Below are 15,631 nucleotides of genomic sequence, written 5' to 3'. Positions count from 1 at the left end.
GTCATCAACTGTGTTGCATTTCAATTTCTTTTCTTTTAATTTCCCTTCAGCACTGGAACCCCTAATGCAACAGCCTTATCCTATCTAGAGAGTGGCTGAGATGGATATGTCTCCTCCCCTGGTTCAGGAATTGAGGGAGGAATTGATCTGCAGACAGCTTTGCACTCACTGAGCACCAAGATTTGGTAGAAAGCTTGCAAAGCAGTTACTCCCCCATGGCATGAATGTGTCGGTGCCTTTTCCTGCTTCTGGAATGAACTGATTGTAGTCAGAAGTGCCACCAACATCTGGATTTCTCTTCTTCATTGTCAGATACATTGATTTGTATGGGTACTTTTAATAAATTCTGTTGTCATAGGGTGGAGATGGATGGCAGGAGAGAGATCACTTAAATGTTGTTCTCAGCTGCGCTGGTCTGTCCTTGGATATAAGCAGCCACTGGGAACACTGGGGTCCTGGCCTGATTCAGGAACTCAACACCAGGCCCCAACAGCAGGGGTTGAGAGGTAAGAAACTCGTGGTCCAATCCCTTTTACTGGGACCAAAGGGGGAGAGAAAGTTTATGACTCACAGTCCCATGCTCTAACACTAAGTATATTCTAAAGAAGAGAACATGTCTAATGGTTACAGCCCAGGACTGGGAAGCCAAGGAGCTGGGTTTCATTCCTGGCTCTGCCAGTGATGTAGTGTGTGACCTTAAGTAAGTCACTTAAGGCCAGATCCTCAAAGGTGTTTAGGCTCCTAACATCCATTGATTTCAATACCTGTGAGGATGTGGCACTTAATCTCTCTTTGCATCACCTGAGCCATCCACAAGATCCATATAATACTGTCCTACTGACAGGGCTATTGTAAAGCTTGTCCATTAATGACTGTAAGAAGCTTTGAGATGCTCAGTGAGTTGTTACTACAGAAGTGCCAAGGATTATCCTAAAAGTCTCTAGTCTGTTTTGTTTTATGGAAAAAAAAAGTGGAGGGGAGGAGGGGGAGAGGAAGTCTAGGAAGGCCAATACCCCTGAGGACATTCCTGAGATTTTCTGTGGAAAGGTTTCTTTACAAAAGCAGGTTATTGGATCCAGCTTGTAACTACAATCTGAAGTTTCTTCACATAGTTTCCATACTTTATTTTGAAACCTCAGTTCCCATTAGAAAAAAAAATCACCCAGGAACAATCTTGTGAAAGAGAACCAGTGTTTAGCATGGAATTGTTTGATAGGGACCCCAAAGTGTCTTCTATCTATCTGGCCTGCTGAAGCCACTGGCCTGTGAGTCTAGCACAGGACTAGGACACACGACAGCTGAGTTCTATTATAGACTCATAGACTCATAGACTTTAAGGTCAGAAGGGACCATTATGATCATCTGGTCTGACCCCCTGCATGCTGCAGGCCACAAAACCGTCCCTACCCTTCCCTTGACTCTGCTGATGAAGTCCCCAAATCCTGTGTTTTAGTGACTTCAATTGGCAGAGAACCCTCCTGCTAGCAATCCCTGCCCCATGCTGAGGAGGAAGGCGAAAAACCTCCAGGGCCTCAGCCAATCTACCCTGGAGGAAAATTCCCTCCCGACCCCAAATATGGCGATCAGTAAGACCCCGAGCATGTAGGCAAGAGTCTCCAGCCTGACCCTTGTTAACCATTATACTATTTACCTGCCATTACTCGGTATTCCTCAGCTAATATGTTTTACCATTAAACCATTCCCTCCATAAACTTATCTAACTTAATCTTAAAACCAGATAGGTCCCTCGCCCCCACCGTTTCCCTCGGAAGGCTGTTCCAATATTTCACCCCTCTGACGGTCAGAAACCTTCGTCTAATTTCAAGCCTAAACTTCCCCACGGCCAGTTTATATCCATTCGTTCTCGTGTCCACATTAGTACTAAGCTGGAATAATTCCTCTCCCTCCCTTGTATTTATCCCTCTGATATATTTGAAGAGAGCAATCATATCCCCCCTAAGCCTTCGTTTTGTCAGACTAAACAACCCGAGCTCCTCTAGTCTCCTTTCATACGACAGGTTTTCCATTCCTCTGATCATCCTAGTGGCCCTTCTCTGCACCCGTTCCAATTTGAGTTCATCTTTTTTAAACATGGGAGACCAGAACTGCACACAGTACTCCAAATGAGGTCTCACCAGCGCCTTATACAACGGAAGCAGCACCTCCTTATCCCTACTAGATATACCTCGCCTAATGCATCCCAAGACCGCATTGGCTTTTTTCACCGCCACGTCACATTGTCGACTCATAGTCATCCTCCGGTCTACAAGAACCCCTAGGTCCTTCTCCTCTTCCGTTACTTCTAACCAATGCGTCCCCAGCTTGTAACTAAAATTGTTGTTAGTCATCCCTAAATGCATCACCTTACACTTTTCACTATTAAATTTCATCCTATTTCTGATACTCCAATTCACAAGCTCATTCAAGTCTCCCTGCAGAATATCCCTATCCTCCTCCGAATTGGCAACGCCTCCCACCTTCGTATCATCCGCAAACTTTATCAGTCCACTCCTGCAATCGGTTCCGAGGTCAGTTATAAATAGATTAAATAAAATGGGTCCCAAAACCGAACCCTGAGGAACTCCACTGGTAACCTCCCTCCAACCTGACAGTTCACCCTTCAATACGACCCGCTGCATTCTCCCCATTAACCAATTCCTTATCCACCTCTGGATTTTCATATCGATCCCCATCTTTTCCAGTTTAACCAATAATTCCTCATGGGGTACAGTATCAAACGCTTTACTGAAATCCAGGTATATTAGGTCCACCGCATTTCCCTTATCTAATAAGTCCGTTACTTTCTCGAAGAAGGAGATCAGATTCGTTTGGCACAATCTGCCCTTCGTAAAACCATGTTGAAATTTATCGCACTTGCCATTAACCTCAAGGTCCTCAACTACTTTCTCCTTCAGAATTTTCTCCAGCACCTTGCACACTACAGATGTTAAACTAACAGGCCTGTAGTTACCCGGATCACTTTTTTTCCCTTTCTTGAAAATAGGAACCACATTAGCTATTCTCCAGTCTAACGGAACCACCCCCGAGTTTACAGATTCATTAAATATTATCGCTAATGGGCCTGCTATTTCCCGCGCCAATTCCTTCAATATTCTCGGATGAAGATCGTCCGGTCCTCCCGACTTAGCCCCATTAATGCGTTCGAGTTTTGTTTCTACCTTGGATATGGTAATCCCCCATTCTGTTTGCCCCTCTGCCACGGTGCTAGTATCCCTAATACCTTCATTGGCCTCATTAAACACCGATGCAAAATATTCGTTGAGATATTGCGCCATGCCAAGATTATCTTTAATCCCCTCTCCGGCTGTAGTCTTCAGCGGTCCTACTTCTTCCTTCTTTGCTTTCTTCCTATTTATATGGCTGTAAAACCTCTTACTATTGCTTTTAATTCCCCTCGCTAGGTCCAACTCTACACGGCTTTTGGCCTTTCTCACTCTATCTCTACATTCTCTGACTTCACTAAGGTAAGTTTCCTTACGGATCCCTCCCCTCTTCCACTCTTTGTACGCTTTCTGTTGTTTCCTAATCGCCCCCTTGAGTCGGTCGCTCATCCAGCTCGGTCTAAATCTCTTGCTTAGTAATCTTTTTCCCTTTTTTGGGATACAGGCCTCTGACAGCTCATGCATCTTTAACTTAAAGTAATCCCAGGCTTTATCTGCCTTAAGATTCATTAATATGTTTGCCCAATCCACTTCCCTTACCAGTCCCCTTAATTTGTTAAAATTGGCCTTTTTAAAATTATAAACCCTAGTCTTTGATTTAATTCTGTTACTCCTTCCGTTTAGTTTAAACTGGATTAGCTCATGATCGCTGGAGCCCAAGTTGTCTCCTACTACCTCTTCCTCAACGAGGTCCTCACTACTCACCAAAATCAAATCTAAAATGGCCTCCCTCCTTGTCGGTTCGGCTACCACTTGATGAAGAAAATGATCAGCAAGCACATCTAGGAACATCTGAGCCCTATTATTGCTACTAGCGTTTGTTCCCCAATCTATATCCGGGAAGTTAAAGTCCCCCATAATTACACAGTTCCTATTAGTATTTACTTCTCTAAACACATTAAATAGTTCTTTATCCATATCCTGGGTCGATCCCGGCGGTCTATAGCACACCCCAAGCACTATCCCTGGGGAGGCTCTAGTAGTCCTTTTACCCAGTGTGAGTATTGCCCAGACGGATTCCGTGTTGTCTATTCCATCAACTATTATTTCTTTACAGCTTATCTCACTATTGACATACAATGCCACCCCGCCACCTTTACCTTTGTTCCGGTCTTTCCTAAACAGTGCATACCCCTCCATACCTGTATTCCAATGGTGACTGCCGTTCCACCACGTTTCAGTTATTCCTACGATATCCGGTTGCAATTCTCGGACCAAGAGCTCCAATTCCTCCATTTTATTACCTAGGCTTCTCGCATTGGTGTATAAGCACCCTAATGTATGTTGTTTAGCCTGTCTCCCATTAGTAACACTATGTGTTACAGGCCTCCTTGTGTCCTTCCCCCCTATCCTTCTTATGTCCAATCTTTTCTCCCCGGCTATATCTCCTCTTATCTCACTCACCATTTCAATGTTGGAATCTGGCGTGGAGATTAACTGTACATCTCCCAACCATCTCCCCAAACTTCCTAGTTTAAAGCTCTTTTGACAAGATGAGCCAGCCTCCCTCCCAGAAGTCTATTTCCTTCCCTACTCAGGTGAAGTCCATCCCGCGAGAACAGCTGTCTGTCCCCGAAAGCCTCCCAGTGGCCATACATCCCAAAGCCCTCCTTATAGCACCACTCCCTTAGCCAACTATTTATTCTCACAATCCTATCAGCCCTTTGCTGCCCTTCCCTAGGAACAGGCAGAATCCCACTAAAGATAATCTGAGCCTCTATCTCCTTAAGTGTCTTCCCCAGCCTGGCATAATCTCCCTTGATTCTCTCCAATGAGAACCTAGCCGTGTCATTTGTTCCTACATGAAGGATTATCAAGGGGTTCTTACCTGCTCCTTTTAGGATCCTTTTCAACTGCAGGTCCACATCGCGTATCTTTGCTCCTGGTAGACAGCACACCCTTCTGTTCTCCGGGTCTGCCCTGGTCACAGGCCTGTCCAATCTCCTCAGTAAAGAGTCTCCAATTACATATACCTGCCGTCGCCTGGCAACAGTGCGCTCTAGTAATCTAGTCTCTGATCCCTCTAGTCCTGACCTGTGTCTGTTCCTCTTCTCTTATGCTCCCCCTTGTGCCTTCCTCTATCCTCCAGGGGCCCAGGTTTTGTGCTGTCTCCATCAACACCTCCCCTCTCTCTATTGGACTAGCTGCTCTTCTCTTCTTCCTCACCCTCCCACCTTCCGTCACCACCTGCTGCCCCTCCACCTCGTTATCCAAACACCCAAACCTGTTCCTGAGTTCTATTCCCCCCTCACTGGCCCTCCTTTTCCTTGGCCTGCTTCTCACAGTCACATGCTTCCATTTCCCTTGTTCTCCCCCTTCCATTCCCCTCTCACTGTCTTCTACTTCTGCCTCCTCCTGCACCCTAGAGCATTCCCCTTCAGCCCCGCCTTGCCTGTCCTCCATCAGCTGCTCAAACCCCCGCCTAAACTCCACCAGGGTATCAACCTGCATCTCCAGCCCCTTAATCTTTTCCTCCAGTAACACGATAAGGCGACATTTCATACAAACATACCTTTGTTCCAGCTCCCCTGCTAGGACTATATACATACCACAGCTTCCGCATGCGGCCATCTGCATTCTGTCTCCTGCTGCTTGGCTCATGGCTGCTGCAGTCTCTGCCCACAGCACCTGGGGACACAGAGCACACAACACACCGCGCCCTCCTGCCTCCCCCTTAACCTCCCCCTGCAAACTCCCTCTCAAACTCCCCTGTTAGCCGCCCTGTTTGCTGCCTCCGGTGCCGCTGCTCAGTCACTAATTCTGGGCCTCAGTTTCCCCATCTGTGAAATGGAGATAATGATACTGACCCACCTTTGTAAAGTGCTTTGAGATCAAGGGATGAAAAGCCCAAGGTATGTGTTATTTCCTTTCAGGAAGATGACTTTCCATACTTAACCTCATGGAGCCAACCATACCATCTTAGTCATTCCACTTCTGCAATTCCCCACCAAAAGTAACTAGGAAGCTAAAATTCTTTAAGACTGGAAGGAAAATCTCTGGATGACTTTCTTCACCTGTACCGACGTGAAACCAGCCAGGCGGCCAGTGATGCATAATACTTCTGAAATGTGGTGGCAAGTAATTTATAACATTAACTAATCCACAGCATCCCAGGCTGTTCTCCCATTTGGCAGATGGGGAAATGGAGACAGAACCGTTAAGTGACTTAACAAAAGCTACAGAGCAAGTCAGTGTCAAAACCAGGATTAGAACTCAGGAATCCCAGCCTGTTACTCACATCAGGCAAGTACATCACACATCCCGCTCTGTTTCTGCATTGCTGGTGAACTGACTCCCAACTCCCCCGCATTGTGCTGGGTGGGTGCACCAGGCTGCTGGAGGTGTCCTTTTTCAAATGAGACAAACCCGAGACCCTGACCCATTGTGATTAACAAAGATTTTTGCCAGAATGAGGTTATAAGCCCTGGTGTCCTGGTCAGATTCCAATTAGGCTCATTACATTCCATCTCCTGCCTGCAGTTTCATTTGGAGGCTGTATTTTTTCACTGCCTAGTTAAAACTTTGGGGCAGTGTTGCTGTTAAGCAGATGCTGCATTCCACCTCAGAGGTGGCTGCATTACAGTGTTGGGCAAAGTGATTCGTCCACCCTCTGAATAGTTTGGGCAGTCAGTAAGGTTTTTAAGGCGTCTTAACATCCATGTGGAGGAAGCTCATCAAGTTGGGAAGAAGATTATAAAAACCTGCACTGGAACTGATGTATGGTAGCATTAGGTTTGCCGTGAGTTTTGTGTGATGTACTGGATGTGTTGTGCTATTATTACAGGCAGGACTGAGATCTGGGGGTAAAAAAATTCCACCCCAGAGATTGGGGGGAGCAGATGAGTCTGTTCAGAAGGTGACCACCAAGGCGAGGTTGAGGAGCCCAACTGGCCCTTCGGCTAACAATACCACAACAATGAAGTACATTTGGATAACCCATGCCCACTCAGTGTGGCAGCCTGTCCTCCTCTAGTGGTGGCTGGGCCTATCGCAGCTTTGGCTATCAGAGATGGGTCTTTTCATTCAGGCAGTAGTGCCTTCTTATGCTTTGTGATCCAAAAGTCCCTGGTTTGAGCCTCACTGCCGGTGACCCACCTGGGGCATAGCATTACGTTGACATGGCACCTTTCATCTCACAGGAGCCCCAGTTGTTTTAAAGGACTATAGAGCTTGACTCAGCAGGCTGCTGAGAGCCTCTTGCAAGGTCCTGAGGCCCTCAACTCCCTTGTCTTGAAGTCAGTGGGAGCTGAGGGCTCGCAGGCCCTCTTAGATACTAAAGTGATAGGCACCCAAGAAATGCCACAGGGACATAGACACAAGATGCTCAGTGCCTTGCAGGATTGGACCTTATATACACACAGGAATCACTTTGTCAGCCAGTGAAATGCAGCTGCCTCTGGGGTGGATTGTAGCTGGGATGTTCTCTGACAGCACACAGCAATGCTACACCACAGGAAACGAAGAACATTTTGCAATTGAAGCTGCCCTAGGAGTGTAAGGATATAGAATGTAATTTACTCTATTGGAATTTGGGCAGGATACTTGGACTAACTATTAGGGACTAGGACATGGGCAAGCATGCCTAGTGGTTGGAGCAGGAATCAGTAGCCAGCAATCAGAGTCAGAGCCAAGGGTCAGAGTCCAGGGTTGGAACCAGGTTACTCAGAGTGAGGCGTGGCGTGGCGTGGCGTGGCGTGGCGTGGCGTGGCGTGGCGTGGCGTGGCGTGGGTCCAAGGCTAGGATGAGCAGGAGCTAACCCAGTCATGGGCAAATGCTCTTAGCAGCCAGCATGCTGCTTCTGCTGCAGGTCTTAAGCACAGGTCTGCTGATCCTCAGCCAATCAGGCAGTTTGGCCAATCAGGCAGCTCAATTTTGGCCCAGATGTCTTCATCAGGAGGTTAAGCTAGCAGGTAAGCAGGCTAGCTGTGGGTCCTTCCCTTACTCCTGACACTAACACCCCTCTCCAGGGTGATGTCTGATGCATGATTTGTCCAGCGACAGACCCATTATTCAATAACAACCCTGTGGTTTATTGCTTGGCTGGCATCAAAGGAGCCGAACAAACTTGCTCTTCTTTATGGCTTGTCAAGGGTGACTTTGGCAGCAACAATTGTTTGGAAGAGTCATTGCAGCAAAGGGAAAATCCAGGAGCTTTGTGCTGCCAACAGCAGCGTCACCCACACAGTAAGTTGATCTAGAATACCTGCATCTGACATTTTAGAGTATACGTATGGCTGATCACAAGACGTGTGACACACCTGTTTACAAGACAGACTGGTCCGCATGTGTGAGAGATTATAACTCCAACCTGGATGGTTAGGAAAGCTCCCTATATTACGTAAGTGTCTCTAGCCGCACAACCATATTTAAGATTCAGGATCAACACAAGTAGTGTCAAGAATGAGGAAAAGGAGCAGGTGACATGGACAGGTTAAGTCTACTGTGACTCAGGTTTAAACAGCACAGTGGAAGATGCTGCATTTTTAAACAGATCTGTTTTGACGGGGGGAGGAGAGAAGGAAGATGTAAAAAGCAGCAGGTGTTGTAGAAAAATAAAGAACGCAACAGGGAGGGCTGCCCCATCTGAACAGTCCCATGTATCGTGTGCCCCTGGGAAAGTGAGTGAGAATATAACTACCAAAGGACGTGACCAGGGGGGTACGTGTTATGGAACCTTTAGCTCCGGGATCAGCAACCTTTGGCACACAGCTCGCCAGGGTAAGCACCCTGGCGGGCCGGGCCGGTTTGTTTACCTGCCGCATCTGCAGGTTCGGCCGATCGCGGCTTCCACTGGCCATGGTTCACTGCTCCAAGCCAATGGGGACTGCGGGAAGCGGCATGGGCCGAGGGATGTGCTGGCCGCCGCTTCCCGCCACCCCCATTGCCCTAGAGCGGCGAATCGCAGCCAGTGGGAGCCGCAATCAGCCGAACCTGTGGACATGACAGGTAAACAAACCATCCCAGCCCGCCAGGGTAAGAACCCTTGCGGGCCGCATGCCAAAGGTTGCTGACCCCTGCTTTAGCTGCATGTTGATGGTTCAATTTCAGACTAGCTCAGTACTGGTCATATGTTATTGCCATCTGATTTGGGAGCCTGTGTGAAATGAGTGAGTGGCCGGCGAGCAGACTGTAATGGACAGCTGTCTACAACAGAAATCCCATTCCTAATGGCTTGGGGCAGCCTGCATACTGACTGCCTGCTGAGGCTAAGTGGAGAATTTCAGTCAGGGCACCTTTCACAAGGACTAATTGCACCATGTAGCTAACAGGAAATACTGTAAGAAATCTAGGATTTCATGGCTGCCTGTCGCAGAGCTGCAGCTTGTGAATATTTGGAACCTCATAGCAACAGCAAGAGAACCCAGATCCTCAGCCTCCAGAAATCAGACTCCTACAATGTTAGCTAAAGGAGAATCTCTAGTAGCTGTTCGCAGTATAGGGGCTATGACAAACCATTCTGATTCCATCCAGTGGAGGGTAATGACACACACACCGTTTATATCTCTGTGGGCAGAGAGACAGACAGTGCGTCTCTGCACAACACCAGTTCTGCCATGGAGACTAACTGAACTAACAATATTTTCAAAAGTCTATTCTATATCTGCAACAGTCACTAAAGGCTTGATATCTCAGAGCTGCTCAGCATCTACGGTTCCCATTAAAGTCACCTTTGAACGTCAGGCCCTGAACCAATGCCATCTTTAATGCCACACAGGATTTGGACAAGAACATGAAATGAATTTAATGATTTGCCATTAAGCAAGTCATAATACAAGGATGCTGATCTCCAGGCTCTTTCTATAATCTAAACCACGATGACATTTTCCAAGCTATCTTTGTAACTGGCAGAAATCTTCTATTACGCAAGGTCCCATTTCTAGGCAGACACATGAGCCAGTTCTATTTGAGCACTTTAAACAAAATCCTTATTTTATAGGATGCCCAGAAACTATTTTGTCAGGAGTTGGATGCTGTTGCTTTCCTTCTTGCACCCTGCGTTTGCAATATAAAGGCATTAGATCACTTCATATAAAAATGTGAAAAGAGATCTTGGAGTCATTGTGGAGAGTTCTCTGAAAACATCCACTCAATGTGCAGCGGCAGTCAAAAAAGTGAACAGAATGCTGGGAATCATTAAGAAAGGGACAGCTAATAAGACAGAGAATACCATATTGCCTCTATATAAATCCATAGTACGCCCACATCTTGAATACTGCGTACAGATGTGGTCGCCCCAGCTCCAAAAAGATATATTGGACTTGGAAATGATTCAGAAAAGGGCAACAAAAATGATTAGGGGTATGGAACGGCTGCCATATGAGGAGAGATTAATACGACGGGAACTTTTCAGCTTGGAAAAGGGACGACTAAGAGGGGATATGATAGAGGTCTATGAAATCATGACTGGTGTGGAGAAAGTAAATAAGGAAGTGTTATTTACTCCTTCTCATAACACAAGAAATAGGGGCCACCAAATGAAATTAATAGGCAGCGGGTTTAAAACAAACAAAAGGAAGTATTTTTTCACACAACGCACAGTCAACCTGTGGAACTCCTTGCCAGAGGATGTTTTGAAGGCCAAGATTATAACTGAATTCAAAAAAGAACTGGATAAATTCATGGAGCATAGGTCCATCAATAGCTATTAGCCAGAATGAGCAGGGATGGTGTCCCTAGCCTCTGTTTGCCAGAAGCTGGGAACGGGCGATGGGGGATGGATCACTTGGTGATTACCGTTCTGTTCATTCCCTCTGGGGCACCTGGTATTGACCACTCTCGGAAGACCGGACACTGGGCTATTTGGACCTTTAGTCTGACGCAGTATAGCCATTCTTATGTTCTTATGTGATGCAGCACCAGGGTTAAGCTGCTGTGACATGAAGTTACATGGACTGCTACATTCCTTTCAACCTAGTGTTGGTCCAAAAGCAGCCCTGCAGGTCAAAGGCAGCCAGCCCTCAGACACAGACGCTGGCCTGATCTTTTACACAGAGATGCAGCCTGCAGAGATGACAAACTCCTTCATTCAAAGCTCCATCTGGATTCAGTGGAGGCTGCTGGGACGAAGCTGGACTATCGCGCAGCACAGACCTATTGTCTCTCCGCACCATCAGGAGCAAGACAGACCATTGCTGTTTGGAAAGTCTCGGGGTGCGGGGAGGGGTCCTGTTCACATGGAAACGGAGCATCACATGCTACGGCAAAAATAATAATAATACAGCTGGCTGCAGCAGCTTTCTCCACAGGCGGCTTGGATCGAGACCCATGTGACGCAGGAGGTCGGACTAGATGATCACAGTGGTCCCTTCTAAGTTCTGAGCTTGCAATCTACGAATCTAAGACAGACTAAGGGCCTGGCCCCGTTCCCTTTTAGGCCAGTGCAGCCTGGGCATAGGTGCTGGAACTGGGGGTGCTGCTGCCCCCCCGGTGAAGTGGTTTCCATCACATACAGGGTTTGCAGCTTGGTTCAGTGGCTCTCAGCAGCCCTGGCCCAAGCAGCCCCTGGGCGCCCTGGGGTGCCCCCAGCACCAGTGACTCAGCGGCAGCAGGGCGGGCTGCTGCCTGGGAGGGGACGCTCTGCAGCCGGAGGCCTCGCCCCCCAGTGGAGTTCAACCCCCGCGTGGTGACGGCGGCGCCGCCGGGAGCAAAGATCAGGCAGGGGCAGAACTGGACGGGAAACGTGGCAGCCTCTGCACAGCGCAACCAAGCTGCACAGGCAGTAGAGACACCCTAACCTGACAGCTTCCCCCAGCCCCTCACGCCCTGATTGGCCCGCGCACCGTCCTTTGTCATTGGACGGTTGCAGCGTCAGTCAAGCCCCGCGGGGCCGGAGGAGGCCGCCCCAGCAGCCGGCTTGGTGCTGGGCTGGCCCGCCCGGGCGGCCATGTTGAGTGTGGCCAAGGGCCCCGCGGGGGCGGAGGCTGGGATGACCGGGTTGCGCGAGGCCGATCCCAGCCGCCTGCTGCCTCGGGGCTGGGCTGGAGGGGCCATAGGAGCGGCAGCAGGGCAGCTCCTGGTGCCCCTAAAGGAGGAATCGGGGTCACTGCCCAGCCCCCGTTCTCCATGGGCAGCCCCACAATGGGGGATCCCCTCAGTCACCATAGGGCAGGGACCCCCCCACAACCACTCTGCCTCTCCACTGGGACCCTATTATCTGTAGTACCAGAATGCCCAGGGGCCCCCGCATCCTGGTCCGGGACCCCACTGCGCTAGGTGCTGTACAAACCAGAACCACAGAACAGAGGCAGTCCCGGCCCCAAAGAGCTGCCACGTCCAGCGATCTGTCAACCCCACCTCCCCGACCACTGGGTGTGACACGAGACGCACTGTCATGGCGTGGCAGGTGGGGCGTGTCCAAGGCAAGGTGATTTACAGCAGCACGTTGCCTCAGGAGGGGTATACACTGGCCAGGAATAAATCCAGGCTGGAAGTTAGAAGAGAAGTGAGGCTCTGGAGCAGTGTGTGTGTTGGGGGGGAGGGAGGGGGATAAACAATGAAACTACAGTCGTTATAAGATGGCGCTTGATAGGTTTATGAACAGGATTTTATGGAGGGGGTTGCCGGCGATAGCAGGGACTGGCAGGGTTGCCAGGTGTCTGTTTTTTTACCGGAACGCCCAGTCGAAAAGGGACCCTGGCAGCTCCGGTCGGCACTGCTGACCAGGCTGTTAAAAGACTGGTCGGTAGCGCAGCGGGGGTCTGGGGCTAAGGCAGGCTCCCTGCCTGCCCTAGCTCCACATGGCTCCTGGAAGTGCCACTGGGACCCCGCATCCCAAACCCCCTCTGAAACCCCAACTCCCTGCCACAGCATGCCCTGGAGTCCCCTTCTGCACCCAAACTCTCTCCTGGAGCCCGCACTCCGCACCCCCCAACACCCAGCCCTGAGCCCCCTCTTGCACCCCAAACCCCTCATCTTCAGCACCATCCCAGAGCCCTCAGCCCCCCACACACACACCCCAACCCCCTGCCCCAGGCCAGAACCCTCTCCCGCACCCTGAACCCCTCATTTCTGGCCCCACCCAGAGCCCACGCCCCCAGTCCATACCTCCCTTGCCCCAACCTGCAGTCCCTTCCTGCACCCCAAACCCTTCATCTCTGGCACCACCCCAGAGCCTGCACCCACCCAGCCAGAGTCCTCCCCCCCTCCAAACTCCAAACCCCTGCCCCAGCCCGGAGCCCTCTCCCGCACCCTAAACACCTCATTTCTGGCCCCACCTGGAGGCTGCACCCCCAGCCCAGAGCCCATACCTCCCCTGCCCCAGCCTGGAGCCCTTTCCTGCACCCCAAACTCCTCATCCCCAGCCCCACCCCAGAGCCTGCATGCCCAGCTGAAGTCCTCACCCCCACCCCAGCCCAGAGCCCTCTGCACCCTGAATCCCTCATTTCAGGCCCACCTGGAGCCCCCAGCCCAGAGCCCATACCCCCCCTGCTCCAGCCCCCAGCCCTCTCTGACACCCCAAGCTCCTAATCTCCAGCCCCAGCTCAGAGCCTGCACCCCCAGCTGGAGTCCTCACCCACCGCCCAAGCCCAGAGCCCTCTCCCGCATCCTGAATCCCTCATTTCTGGCCTCACCTGGAGCCTGCACCCCCAGCCTGGAGCCCTTTCCTGCACCCCAAACTCCTCATCCCCAGCCCCACCCCAGAGCCTGCATGCCCAGCCGAAGTCCTCACCCCCACCCCACCCCAGAGCCCTCTGCACCCTGAATCCCTCATTTCAGGCCCACCTGGAGCCCCCAGCCCAGAGCCCATACCTCCCCTGCCCCAGCCCAGAGCCCTTTCCCACACCCCAGAGCTCGCACTGCCAGTCAGAGCCCTGATCCCCCTTCCCACATCCCAACCCTCTGCCCCAGTCCAATGAAAGTGAGTGAGAGTGGGGGAGAGCGAGTGACCAAGGGATGGGGGATAGAGCAAGCGGGGGTGGGGCTTCAGAGCAGGGGCAGGGAAGGGGTATTCGGTTTTGTGCAATTAGAAAATTGGCAACCCAAGGAACTGGAGTTGGTGACCCAAGAGGTCCCTGCCAGTCCTATGATGTGCTGAGAGGTGGTGACTGACCCACAGGTGTGTCCCATCAGATACAGTCAGACGGCTGGCAGCCAGCAGCAGCTACATATTGTGATGCCAGCTGGTTACACTGTGACTGGTGTTGCCATCTTTTAACATATGGCGATATCACAGTGTCATAACATTGCAGAGTTATCACCGGTTAATCATGAGCGAAATCAAGGGGATTTTTGAGTTCTCTGCAGAACCAGGTCCATAGGGGCAAATCTGCCCAGTGCATCACCCAATTCCCAATGATTTCTCTTACACCCAGGCCTTATCTACATTAGAGAGAGGGATGCTGCTGCTAAGTACCATTTGTTCCCCTTGACTGATCTCAGTGAACCATGTGTCCCCATTCACAATTGCGCGCGTCAGCCATTGATCAGTTGTGTCAAGTAATGCAAGACTCACCGCAATTCTGACAGGTTCCCCTCCTCCTAGACTACAGGCTTTTGAGAAGTCAGGACCATTGTCTTCCTCATGCCTTTTAATGGTCTTTCTTAGACATTGAGAAGCTGTCGCTGTTTCCCGAGTGTCCAAATCAGGGATTGGGTGGGAGGGGCTGCAGGGGTGAGTTCAGGACACAACGAAACATGACACTCATGAAAGCTGTTCTCCTTCCAGTGTTGGTGGATGGGGTGGAAGCTCTGCTGGGGGTGACTATTAGACTCCTCCCTCTGGGCTGCACCTCGTCCTCACATTCCCTGCCCTCTTCTGCGTGCTGCTGCACAAGGTGTCCTCCCCCCAGCATTCAGCTCCTCACTGTGTAGAGGTGGGCACTCTGCAGCCTTGTGGTGCATCAGAACCACAGCAGTTTGCCTACCAAGGGAGCCTCCAGTGGTACAGAGGCAAGAGGCAGGATTTGCCCCTGAATAAATAACCATGGAACTCCTAGCCATTACCAGATCAGTCATTCTCACCTGGACATGTGGCCTCCTGTGTGCGGCCTCTTTATTAAATGGAGGGTGGGGGGAGGGGAATACACCTCTTAGCATGATGCTACTTGCTACTTCCAACCCCTGCAAAGGGATACGTTGCCATTATTTCTAGAGATTTTACCCACTGAACCAAACTCTTCTTTCAATTATAATCCTTCTGACAGTATTATAATATACCTCCAACAACTAGATTTGTACTTGTGAGCTCTTTGGATACAATCCTGCTCCTCTGAATGTCAATTTCTGACAGTGTCTTAAGTAAAAAGCAACCAAAGAGAGCATTTATATGACCCAACAACCTGAACATTTAGTGTTTTAGTGGGAGATGCTGCAGCCTGCATTTCATGTTCCCAGTCAACCCTTAAAGTGAAGTTCTAGTCTGAAAAAGGACAGTAAACATGTCACCTTCTTACTCACCCCCCTTGGTGTTGGTGGGTTTGCAACTGTAAACCACATTAGTGCATGGGGGA

The sequence above is a fragment of the Chrysemys picta genome, chromosome 1 (genome assembly GCF_011386835.1).
Source record: "Chrysemys picta bellii isolate R12L10 chromosome 1, ASM1138683v2, whole genome shotgun sequence".
Classification (NCBI taxonomy): domain Eukaryota; kingdom Metazoa; phylum Chordata; order Testudines; family Emydidae; genus Chrysemys; species Chrysemys picta.
This window is presented reverse-complemented; position numbering follows the sequence as displayed.